We start from the raw sequence: 13,351 nt of genomic DNA, 5'->3' as shown, positions 1-13,351 counted from the left end.
ACAGAGGACTCTAGAATTTGAGGAGAACATGGAAGTGTAATACACTATGTCTGAGTGGTTTAAAAGTGTAATGGAAATGGAATGTTTTATCCTGGGCAGCAAAAAATAATGAACAGATCAGAAAAACTTGAATCTTCAATAACAAGCCTTACCAGGGAAACAGAAGAGAGAATTACATATTGGGAATGAAAATGCACAGAAAAAAGGACAACCCAGAAGAGAATAAAAAAATAACAATATTAAAAGAAAATATGTTCACCATACAAGGAAAGCTTACTGAATTCTTTTTAAAACATTTTTATTTAAAGTTTTAAGATCTGAATTCTATTCTTTCTTCTCTCCCTCCCCTATCCCTAAGACTGTAAGCAATCAGATATAGATTACACATGTGCAATTATGTAAAACATTTACCTATTAGTTATTTTGTTCAAGATTTGAATTTAAAAAAAAGAAAGAAATTAAAAGAAAACATAATGCTTCACTCTATATTCAATTAATATCAGTTATTTTTCTGGAGGTATATAGTATGCTTCATAATTAATGCTTTGGAATTATCTGGATCATTGTGTTGCTAAGAATAGCTACATAATTCATGATTCTCCATCAAGCAATATTGCTGTTACTGTATTCTGTTCACTTTGCTATGCATCAGTCCCTGGAAGTCTTTCTAAATCACGTTACTTGTCATTTTTTATAGGACAGTAATACTCCATTAAAATCATATACCACAACTTGTTCAGCCATTCCACAATTAATAAGCATCCTTTTGAACAGTTTTCAAGGTTCTAATTACACAGTATAATGAACACTCTATTCAATAACAAATCAGAGCAAAACATTCACAGTAAATCAAGGTACAGCATTCACAATGTTAAAAATTGTCACAGATAATCAGAATACAGCACTCACAACAACTTATCACAGAAAATGGCCACATAGTTTTCACCACAGTGATCACAGTTTTGAACAAAGTACAATCATTTAGTCAATCAATCACTTAGTAGCTCAATTATCCAATCAACCCAATTATTCAATCATCCTTAAAGGAGGCTTTCTTCCTTAAGAGTCACAGTATACAATAGTAAAAGCTCTCCACTCATGAGGCACACTAAGTTACAATATCAATCACTACTTTGCATTCTCTTAAGAAGTAGTATAAAACACACAGGCCATCTACCCCTCAGTCACAAATAAGTTACAATCTTCTTACAATCAGTCAGTACACAGTATTCAAATAAAGTCTTCTTTCAGCTTGACTTGGGTTAGTCTCTCAGATTCCCTGGATTTCCTCCCATGGTCCCAGCTCCTACCTGGATTCACCAAACTGTCACTTGGGTTCAAAGGCAGATAACTCCCAGTTCCTTGTCCATCTCTCTGTGCTATTCCTGTTACATGCTGAAGCTCACAATGTCCAGTCCACCTTAAATCCCTCACAATCTCTGTTCCCAGGAAGTCAAGCCTTAACAAAGCCACAAACAGATTAATACAAAGTGCCAACATCACAGTCATGCTTCCTCAGTCTTCACCAGCTTTCAGGAGAAGCTGGCAGCTCCCCAGCAGAAGCTCCAGCTGTTCCCAGAATCAAAATCACTTCACCCAGATTCCCAAAATCAAAATAATTCTCTCTAGCCTGGGCCTTTTCTCTTCAGTCTCCTTGGCAGCAGCTGCTTCTGCCTCCATGAAGTTTATCCCTAGGAGGTCTGACTCTCCCTCTCTGGGGCTTTACCTTATATAAAGTATTGCTCCTCCCTTTTCATACCCTTCCTGTTACGTCAGCAACAGGAGTTCATACCTTCTGTTTCTTTAACAGAGTTTTAATCTGAACTAGATGCTAAGTACCTGTCAGCTTAGCAATACAAAAGGAACTTCAAATTTCATTATTATTACAAGACCTAACACTGGTATTGCTGGATCAAAGGTAATTCACAGTTTTATATCCCTTTAAGCATATTTCTAAATTATTTTCCAGAATAGTTAGATCAATTCACAACTTCAACAGTGCATTAATGTCCCAGTTTTCCCACATCCCTTCCAATATCCAACATTTTCCTTTTTTGTCAGAGTGTCTACTCTGATAGCATACTGAATTCTAAGACAAGATATGCAAATACAAACTAAATATCATAGGTCTCCTAGAAATACACAACAGGAGAAAAGAATTATGAAGGAAATAACAAAGAAATAGTGCAGGAAATAATAGAACTGCCCATAACTTCAAAATATAGGAAAAGAAATTCCAATTGAAAAAATTCACACCACCTCCAGAAAAAAGGCTATAATCTCCAAAACATATAGTGGATATATTTAATGATTCAATGTAGAAACAACAAGTTCTACAAGTCATAAGGAAAAAGACCTTCAAATGCAAAGGAAAGGACATTCAAATGATGTAAGACTACTTCACGATAGCCACTAGAAAAAAGGAGGAGGGAATGGAATGTTCAGAAAAGCAACAAAGCTAAGGATGCAGCCCAGGGTTAGTTATCCTACAAACCCAAGATTAACCATATAGAATAAATGATGAACATTCAGCAATAAAGAAAAATTTGAAATAATTTAGGAAAAAAACATAACTGAAGAGATCATTTGGCTGTTGAACACCCCAAACAATAGAAATGGAACAGGAGTGAATGAATGTCACAGGCAAAGATAGAAATAGTAACGAAATTGACAATAGAGAGAGACCAGTAAGAGAATACTTTCTAAATGTACCCAAAGAGACAGTAGTATAAGTAAAAATCTGGTAGAGGTAAGAGTGAAGACGTTGTCAGGGGGTATTATGGATGGAACCTGATAACACCCTACCCATAAGTGAATGCTTCTTTTGAGGAAATATATCACAGCATAGGAAAGTGGGAAAGAGGAGAAGAGAGGGATAGAGAGTAGTAAGTGTTGTACTGGATAAAGGCCTTGAAGTGAGGGGAAAGTGACCTCTGTGGTCTCAGAATGAAAATCTCTAGGGGTGTGTGGGAGAAGGGCAAAAGTTTTGGAAAGGGAAAGATAGAAAGAAGGCCTTACTTTGGAGGTATCAGGGATTCCACTTATGAATGCTATACTGAGTGAAGAGAAATAGTTGGTAAAGGGAAATAAGTACCTTATCCTGGATAAGACTGAAAGAGGGATTTGGTGCTTGAAAAGTCTATATGTCCTGGGAAGTGGGTTGTTGGAACAACGACTTGAAAAATAATGCTCCAAATCACTAGTAATAAGAGAAATATAAATCAAAACAACTCTGAGATTTAACCTTACACTCTGAAATTGGCAAAAAATGAACCAAAAGTTACAACTTTTAATGCTGAATGATTCTGGAAAGATAGGCACACTAATACATAGTTGGTGGAGCTGTGAAATGGTACAATGATTTTGAAAAGCATTTTGTAATTAGGCAAACAAAGTAACTAAAATGTCAATACCCTTTGAACCAGAGACCCTATTACTGAGTTCATACCCCCAAAGAAGCTATTGTAAGAAAAAGTCTCCATATTTTCCAAAATATTTCAAACAGCACTTTTTATGATGGCTGAAAATTGGAAACAAAGTGTACACCCATTAACTTGGTGATGATTAAACAAATTGTCTTATGTGACTATAATGGAATATTACCGTACTTTAAGAAATGGTATATGTGGTGAATTCAGAGAAGTATGGCAAAATCTATAGGAAGTGATGCAGACTGAAGTAGAGCCAAGAAAATAATATACTCAATACTACAATAATACAAATGGAAAGACCTACACACCAGAATATTTAAAGTAAATATAAGGAAATTATAAGGAACAAATGAGACTCAAATGAAGAGATTTGAGAACACATCTCCAGCCTACCCCTTTGTGGTGATGGGTACTTTACAGGTGTTACACCTTGCACGTGTTTTTGGATTTTTTCCAATATATCGATTGGTTGTGTTGCCTTTTATTATTCTTCTTTTTCTCTCCAAGAAACACTATTTGTAATGTAGGATATCATTCCAGGAAGAGGAGTAGAAGGTATACATTTGATACTATGGTAACATGAGAAAGAGAAAATGTGAATAAAAACTTGTTTAAGAAAAGAAAACTGGTCTTAAGGGGCGGAGTCAAGATGGTGGAGTATGAAACAGTCCATCTAAGCAGCTCTGGCTCCCACCACCTCCAATTCATGTAAAAGGAAACTCTAAACAAACTTTGGAGCTACAGAACCCACAAAATGACACAGAGAAGCTAACCTCCTGCTGAGGACAGCCTGGCAGGCCTGCAGGAATTGGCCAGTGTAGCACTCTAGGAGCCAAGTCCAGCCTCACATGAGCCAGAGATTTTAGCCCCAGGGTGAGCCTGCCAGCCTCGGGTTGGAGGAACTCCAGATCACCAGCAGTTGTGGCAGTCCAGAAATATCAACACATAGATGCTAAGGACAAAGTGAGAGGTCAGTGCAATGTGGACTTTGGGATCTAGTAGTTGGGAGTGCATTGGCTTTTTCCCCTGGGGTGAGAAGCCACCAAGGGCGGCAGTGCAGCTGCCTCCACAAGGCAGCTTCAGCTCCTGGCTTGCAGACTGTAGGGAGACCAAGCAACCAGTCTGAAGGATAATTGCTTTTGCTTTAACCTGCTTGGATCTGGATTGCAGTGTAGGTTGAAGATCCTGGGGTGTGTGACCAGCTTGCCAGAGCATGTAGGGGCTTCAGAGAGGGCACCCAACTAATACCTCAAGCAGCCGAGAAAACCCCAGCATTTCGAACAAAGCTCCCCTGTCTGGTGGCAGAGTCTTACTGTGGCAAAAAGCCAAAAAGTCAACAAATTTGAGTGGCAAAATGACCAGGCAAAGGAAGCAAATGAGGCAAAGCAATCCAACATTAGACTCCTATTTTGGGGACAAAAAGGATCAAAGAGTGGAAGAGGAGTAAGACAGCAAAGTCAGAACTCCTGCACCAAAAGCTTCCAAGAAAAACGCAATCTGGTTGCAGGCCATAGAGTACCTTAAGAAGCAGATAAGAGAAGTGGAGGAAAAATTGGGAAGAGAAATGAGAACAATGGAAGAAAATTTTGAAATAAGAATCAACAGCCTAATTGAGGAAAATAATACCTTAAAAAACAGACTAACTGAAATGGAAAAAGAAGCTAAAAAAAAGGCATGGAGGAGAAGAATGCCTTAAAAAGCCGAATTTGCCAGATGGAAAAAGAATCTCAAAAGCTCACTGAGGAGAATCACTGCTTCAGAATTAGACTGGAGCAAATGGAAGGTAATGACTTTATGAGAAATCAAGATACTATTAAACATATCCAAACAAATGAAAAAATAGAAGGCAATGTGAAATATCTCATTGGAATAACCACTGACCTGGAAAATAGATCCAGGAGAGATAATTTAAAAATTATTGGGCTACCTGAAAGCCATGATCAAAGAAAGAAGCTAGAAACCATCCTCCAAGAAATTCTCAAAGAAAACTGCCCTGATGTTTTAAAACCAGAAGGAAAAATAGAGCATGAAAGAATCCACCCATCACCCTTTGAAAAAGATCCCAAAAAGAAAACTCCTAGGAATATTATAGCCAGGTTCTGAAATTCTCTGATCAAGGAGAGAATATTACAAGCAGCCAGGAAGAAACAATTTTAATATTGTGGAAACACAATCAAATCAGGATACCTCAGGATCTGGCAGCTTCTTCACTGAGGGATCAACGGCCTTGGAATATGATATTCTGGAGGGTAAAGGAGCTGGGATTAAAACCAAGAATCACCTACCCAGCAAAACTGAGTATCATGTTTCAGGGGAAAATGTGGTTATTCAGTGGAACAGTGGACTATCAAGCATTCTTGATGAAAAAACCAGAGTTGAATAGAAAATTTGACATTCAGATACAAGAAGCAAGAGAAGCATGAGAAGGTAAACAGGGAAAAAAATCATAAAGAACTTATCAAAGTTGAACTATTAACATTCCTACATGCAAAAATGATAATTGTAAATGATAAAACTTTTCTCAGTATGAAAATAGTTGAAGGGAATAGAAATATATATAACCACACACACACACACACACACACACATACATATATATATATATGTTTACATCAGAGGGTATACAGGCATATGAATACATATGTGAATATGTGTATATATGTTTACAGGTATCCATAGAGAGAGGGCATAGGACCAATTTAATAGGAAGGGATGATACTTAAAGGTGAAATAAAGAGGTGAGAGAGGAATATAATGAGAGGACATGGGGAGAGACGGAATGGGTAAACCATCTCATATAGAACAGGCAAGGGAAGATGGCTACAATGGAGGGGAAGAATAGGAGGGCAAAAGGGAATGGGTCAACCTTATTCTCATTGAATTTGGCTCAGGGAAGGAATGACATACACACTAAATAGGGTATCTCACCCTACAAAAGAGTGGGGGGCAGGGGATGATGGGGGGCGATGATGGAAGGGAGAGCAGGCAGCGGGGAGGGACATTGGAAGCACCCACTTTTGAAAAGGGATGGGATCAAAGTAGAGAATAGAACAAGTGGGAGGTGGGATAGGAGGGAGGGAAATATAGTCAGTCTTTTACAATATATCTACTATGGTAAGGTTTTGCATTAGCTGCACATGTACAACCTATACTGAAATGCTTATCTTCCTAGTAAGGGTGGGTGACAAGGAAGGAAGGGAATGAATCTGGAATTCAAAGTTTTAAAATCAAATGTTTAAATATATATGTATATACTATTATTAATACTATTTTGCATGTAATTGGGAAATAAGGGATTTATTGGGAATTGGGAAATATAGGCACTGGGGCATAGAGATCCACCATGCCCTACTGGAAAAGTCAAATGGAGTATGGGAGAAGATATGGGAGAAAGCAGATTGGAGGAGGGGATATCCTGTGGGACTGCTATTTTGGGGTGGTGGGTAGGGGAAAAAACGGGGAGAAAATTTGTAACTCAAAATCTGGTGGAAATGAATGACATAAATCAGAAGTTATTAAAGCATTTGAAAAATGAAAAAAAAGAAAAGAAAAGAAAACTGAGGCAGAGAGAGATTATGTAATTTACTCAAGGTTAACAAAACTGTTTTAAGACTTGAACCCATGTCTTCCTCACTTGTAGTCTCTTCAAGAATGAAGGATGAACAACAACCACCACCCAGTGTCTTCTCTATTGTAAAACTTCATCATTAGTGAATACAATAATATCAGTTTCATAGAATTCAACTGATGTGCAAATGTGTTTGTTATATATGAGGAATCTATTGCACATTGCATGTAAGTAATATCAATGACTTATTGTAAAAAATTTCATCAAATTAAATATGAGTAATAAAAAAGGGCTGGTGGTGTGACAAATTGTATTAGATTGCTATATTGCTGATATCAAGACAAAGTAGAACAACCTCCCATTTTATTAGAAGGACTTACTATAACATATTTATGGGACATCTTGTATGTTAGTCCCACATGATGAGCGGGTATAGATGGGTTGCGATCTGTATCATTCCAAGGAGTATAGACAGGATTATAGCTCTCAAGCTAAGAGAGATTGCTGAGACCTTCAAGTCCAGCCATTATTTCATTAGACAAATTAGTGAAGAGTGGTAACGTATCATAGATAGAGGGCTGTAAAGGAATGCAGATTTCCTCCAAACCAACATCTGAATTATGCTTATCAGGAAACTGAGAACCACAGAGATTAAAGCACTTACACAAAGACACACGTATGTATGTGGCAGAGCCACATTGATGAGATCACAAATGTGTCAGATTTTCAGAATAAGATTGAAGACACTTGACAAAATAAAAAATACATGATCAAATCAACCATGGCAGTTCATTTGGAATTTTGAGTTGTACAGTAAAAGCTCATTAAGTTAATTTAGTCTGTTAATTAAAAATCTACAATCATTGGATAAGGCAGGTCTGGCTGGAGTTTACATTTACTTTTTTCTGTTAACAGTTTTCTAAGAAAGTTAATAATGTTAATGAGATTGGGAGAGTGGGGTGTCACAACTCTTAAGAAAAGGAATTGTTTTCTAATGTACTAAGCACTTCAAAATTATTATATATATATACATATATATATATACAAACAATTAATCTGCAAATTATAAACCTTGCTTATCTAGTCTCAGTAGTGCTTCCTCTAAGAATTTCTACTGCCTAAATTGTGGTTACTGAGAGTACTTTTAAGTAACAAAGCTGCATTTTTTTCAATCTATTCAGACTTTCATTAGCTAAACAAGCATTTTTCTTGTTAGAGAGAACTGAACATCAGATTTCATGTATAGGAAAGTCTCAGGTAGAAAAATAGCCTCCACCAAATGAAGAAGTCCCATCCCTTCTCTGCAACTTGCAGTGTTAGAGAGCTGCCAAAGGCAATGGGAGGTGATGTGGATTGTCCAAGGTCATACTGTTAGTATGTCAGAAACTGAACTTGAATCCAGTTCAGCTGTCTACTTGTTTTATGAAGCTGCCCCATTTGTCCAAAGATACTTTAAATCAGTGAGGTTTTAGAGTACCATCGAACAACTCTGTTGAAATTGGTCAGATTGAATGAGCAATAAATAGATCATTTCAGAAGTCACACACACTGGATCACAGTTTGTTCTTTCTAATCTTTCTCTTTTCCTTTCCATTCATCCAGAGATATCACTAATTATTCTACTAATTATATCTGACAGACACTAGCAAGCCACTTAACCTCTCTGAGGCCTTTATTTTCCCATCTATAAAGCGAGGAGGCTGGACTTAGTGATCTCTAAAGTTCCTTCCAGTTAGAAAATACCAGGAGCTAATAATTCTTTCAATGACAACCTATCTGTCAATTAGGAAATTAAAAGGAAAAAAAAACTAGCCCAGCGGAATGGTAATAGCAAAAACAAGAGTACTAGAGATGGATGGTTTTGGCTCAGCCCTATCACCATCTCTTTGAATTGACCAGGATGATGGTGAAGGAAGATAGGAAAGCAATCATAAATTCCCCTAGGAGTTAGTTGGTGAGTACAAGGAATTCATGAAAAGACCCAAGGATCAGCAAAACTTGAATGAGCACATGTGGGTTTTATTTTACCATTTATTATTTCATCTCTGAATGCTAGAAATATTGTCAATGAACATCAGCTATTTAGTACTCATTTCAATCCATTGTCAGGAGCTGGCAGGCATGGATGGATTCTGTAGGTTGCATTTAGGCTTCCTGAAGAAGTGCTGTGAAATCTGTCTGAGTGAACAGCCCAAGGGACCAGCAAAAATTGGTTCTGTTGTAAGAAATGGTCTTTAGCTAAAGGTTAAGCAAAATCGTACTGATGATATTTTAAACTGATTGTTTGAGACAGTGATTCCTTTAGAAGTGGTCCTTAGCAAGTTCACTCTTCATTTCTTTCATATGTGTGTGTGTGTGTGTGTGTATGTGTATTCACTGCCCTTTTATTTCATTGACTGTCCTTGTATCTTTTGGTCTTTGGCTACTTCTTCCTCCATGGCACCCCCCTCCCAGTACCAATCAACTGTCACTCTACGCTTCACAAAAATACGTGCATTTAGTGAAATGTACTTTAATATTTGCTTGTATCAATCTATACGCTCTCTTTTTTTGGGTACCAGTCCCACCCTATTAATTTCTTTGTTCCGTGGAATAATCAAAGGGGATTGAGTTTACTTTTGTGGGCTTGATTGGGGAACTTTATTATTGAAATGTCAATTCTTGGTTGGTTACACTGTTTTACTGCATTTGGGTTTTGGTTTTTATATAGTTTTGTTTAAGGGCATTGTAGAAATGAGTTAATAATTTAAATCAGTGTCTATAAAAGGTCCCTAAAGGTGATTATTTTCCTAACAACTATGCATTTCACAATGTCTTTTCAATCACACACACCATTATGGGGCATATGTCTCTTTTCTTGAGGAAAAATATTTTTGTATCCCAACTGGGAAACAAATGTGCATATAAACAGCTAGTTAGACATTTTCTACACAATCTATTTGTGCAAATATCCATTTTCAATTAAACATACACCTGATGATGCATTTGCATTAAAGATGTAATTAAAGGAGCTCTTTGAAAATTTAGTCATGTAATGTCATTTTAATATTCAACTTTTCTCTCCATTAGTTTTAATAATAATTCTTTGTACTTACATTACCCTTTGGTTTTTCAAAGCTCAAAGTCTCTCAGATTTTTTTTTTTATTATGTGATGGTCACTTTTCTTCACATCCTAAAAGGCAAATAATTCACTTCCAGTGGAAAAATTACCTCTAAGCATATGTATTTAGAATCAGGAAGTCATTGTATTCTTACATGCCTGGCCCTGAGGGCATAGAGTTTCATATTAAATTTTTTAGGAAAGCAAATGTGAATTCAACATTGAAACACTTTCCGCAAAAATCTTGTTTCAACCGTGGTTCAAAGCATGATGTGAAAAATAGATGCTCTATGGAAAGCTCAGACATGTTCAATGAAGCACTAGAAGTCTGGGTGGGACAGCAAGAAGGGGCTTCCCATAGATAGAAAGTCATAGTCTTCCAGCAGCTGTACAAGGATAAGAGTGAACACACTTTCCCTTGGTCTTCTTATTACCTTTCAAAGATGGTGTGCTGGATGATCCTAGCTGCTGATCAGCAGAACAGAAGTAAAGATTCTGTAGGGCTCAAAAATTTATTTTATTTTATTTTTTATTTTGTGCTTTTTGGAGAAGGAAAGGTAGGGCATTTGGGATTAAGTGACTTGCCCAAAGTCACATGGCAAGTAAGTGTGTTAAGTGTCTGAGGCCAGATTTGAACTCAGGTCCTCCTGACTCCAGGGCTGGTGCTATATTCCCTGCACCACCTAGCCACCCCAAGTGCTCAAGAAATTGATGAGAACTATATAGAACAACCTATTCCTTGGGAAGACCAAATTGAGAAATAATTTGTTATGGAAAAAATTGCAAGGTCTTGGCATCTTGGAGCATTAGGGATCATTGAGTCCAACTCCTTCCTTTTATAGATGAAAAAAAGGAGAAGCAAAGTTGAGGAGACTACAGGATATACACACAGAAAATAAAAATGCAAGCTAGGGTGTGATGAGGACCAAGGAGAGCTCCAAAGTATTCTATTAGTCATGGAATATGTCAGTTTGCATTTAAACTTGTGTTCAGCAGTGAAAATCCTGTTATATTAATTTTAGAATACAGTCTGTGTCAAATTTACAGTCAAATTGAAAAGAATAAAGATTTTTGATCATCCCTTATACAAATAATTTTTAAACACCCTGGTCAATCAAAATTTTACTAGATTGTGGAATTTTCCTGTGTCTTTTCTCTACAGTAAAGTAACATAATGGCTATAATGCTAGGCTTAGAATCAGGAAACCTTGAATTCATATCCCACTCCTAACACATTCTAGTGATATGGTCCTGGGCAAGACATTTAACCTTTATATGCTCTCTGAGACTTATCAACTAAGTCAGCAATCTATTGTCTGTGGTAGATGGAGTTCCCACACCTGGAGTTCACATTGCTGAACACTGAAGATATCCTAGATTCCTTGTGTATCTGTTTTTTTTTCTTTTTGCTTACCTAAACATTCCATATAAAAATACACTCCCACTTCCCCATTCTATATTAAGTTCTGCAAAGGCAAGGGATGCAACTATTCCTTTTATGACTTTCTGCCACATCTAATATGTCTCTGTAGACAACAGTTAAAAAAATATTGACAACTGATTTGCAGCTCTAATTCACAGAAACCTAATGAAATTTAATACATATGTTCAAATTTCCAGAGTTTCTTGAAACATTTCTCCTTGACAATCATCTTATTTTTTTTCTATTTTCTATGCCCTGGATATCCCAAGTTTCGTGACTTAAGCACCTGTATAATTTTTCATACTTTAAACAAGTATTATCATATACCTAAAATGAGCCACAGACCTTGCTAGGTGGTATGTATACAAAGACAGAAATACAAAAAACATGAAACCATTCTTGCCCTCAAGGAGCTTAAATGCTACCATTAACTTGGGCTCTATTTACCTCTGAGTCCATACAATAAATTAAATTATTTAGAATTCTCTTTCTTTGGCAGGTTATCTATGATTGGAATGTAAATTGCATATACCTGGAAGAGACAATAAAAACATTTCCCCAGGTGGATGACCACACTGGGTCTTTTGTATCTGATAGAAGGGGTCTCCCCCTGGAATATATAAAGGCAGCCCCACTAGTTTCAGAAGTTTCTCAGACCATAAAGAATCTTTAGATTGTGACACATCCCATGAATAATAGAGCACTTTGGAGCTCTCTTTGGTCCTCATCATAACCCCATCCTACAGAAGAAATATAGAATGATAGTTAGCAGGGTTGGAAGAATCAAGTGAGGGATTTGGTGGATGAAGAGGACATGGGTATGCTTATACAAAATAAGAATGGAGCCAGTAGATAGGAAAAAATGAAAATAAAAGATAGAGTTGGAATAACAAGAACAATCTTTTGGAGGAGATGGATGGAATGTGATCACTTGTGTAGGTAGTGGGTTAGGAACAAGGCCACATCTTAAAGTGAGACAAGGGTGAAGTAGGAGATAATGGCAAATGACATATAAGTAATGAGATGAATAAGAAGGGAGTAGAGGGAACTCAATTGTGAATTGCCTCAAATATTTTGTAAAATTTATGAGGCAAAATTCTTAGCTCAGATTATGGGGGTGGAAGAGGTAATGGAACCATGGTAGGTTGAGGAGGGATAAAAGTCTGAAAGAGCTACTGTGGAGAGTGGGATAGTTAGTTCATAAGGGAGAATTGCCTAGCATTACTAAGGGCACCATTGAAGTTGTATGATATAAATTTGTAGTGAACCCAGTGAGAATGCTTGAGTGAGTTCTCTCCATGTTTATTCAGCAGCATGTGTTTAGGAGTGAAAGCAATGGATAGTAGAAGGGATACAAGGCTAAGGCTAGAGAGGGTGGAAACAGTGATATGACTCAAGAGAGAAGGAAAATGTAGAGTTTAACTTGTTTACCAAGGGGTTAAGATGAGAAAAACAGAAGAGAGTATCTAGATCAGTGATGGTGAATTATACAATGGTTATGACTTGAGAGGAAACTGAGATATCAAGGGATTGAAGATCATATTATATAGTTGAAGATCAGGTTTTCATAAGGGGATATAGAGAAAGAGGTGTAAAGTTAGTAAATTATGATCAGAGAAGATTTTGGAGTTACTCAGTAGGGAGGTGGCTCATTCATAGGTGATGGCAAAATCAAGGGTATTACAGTCTTTGTGTGTGACTGAGGTAGAGTGGAGGAGTAACTCATGGAAATTGAGTAGACTGAGGAAATGTGTGGTTAGGGTGTTTGTGGGAGAGCCACTTCTATCTATCTATCTATCTATCTATCTATCTATCTATCTATCTATCT

At 37.0% G+C, this 13,351-nt stretch overlaps 1 long non-coding RNA gene across 1 annotated transcript in view; it reads left to right on the top strand.

The window, feature by feature from the left end:
• LOC138159106 (uncharacterized) overlaps positions 1 to 13,351 on the top strand; it is a 31,288-nt gene that overhangs the window by 14,342 nt on the left and 3,595 nt on the right. The gene's annotated exons all lie outside the window — the stretch shown is intronic.

This window comes from Petaurus breviceps, unplaced genomic scaffold (genome assembly GCF_028583685.1).
Source record: "Petaurus breviceps papuanus isolate PSGF00001 unplaced genomic scaffold, PetGlider_PUasm1.0 175, whole genome shotgun sequence".
Classification (NCBI taxonomy): Eukaryota; Metazoa; Chordata; class Mammalia; order Diprotodontia; family Petauridae; genus Petaurus; species Petaurus breviceps.
Note: the sequence above shows the minus strand (reverse complement) of the source record. Positions and strands in the feature narration are given on the sequence as shown.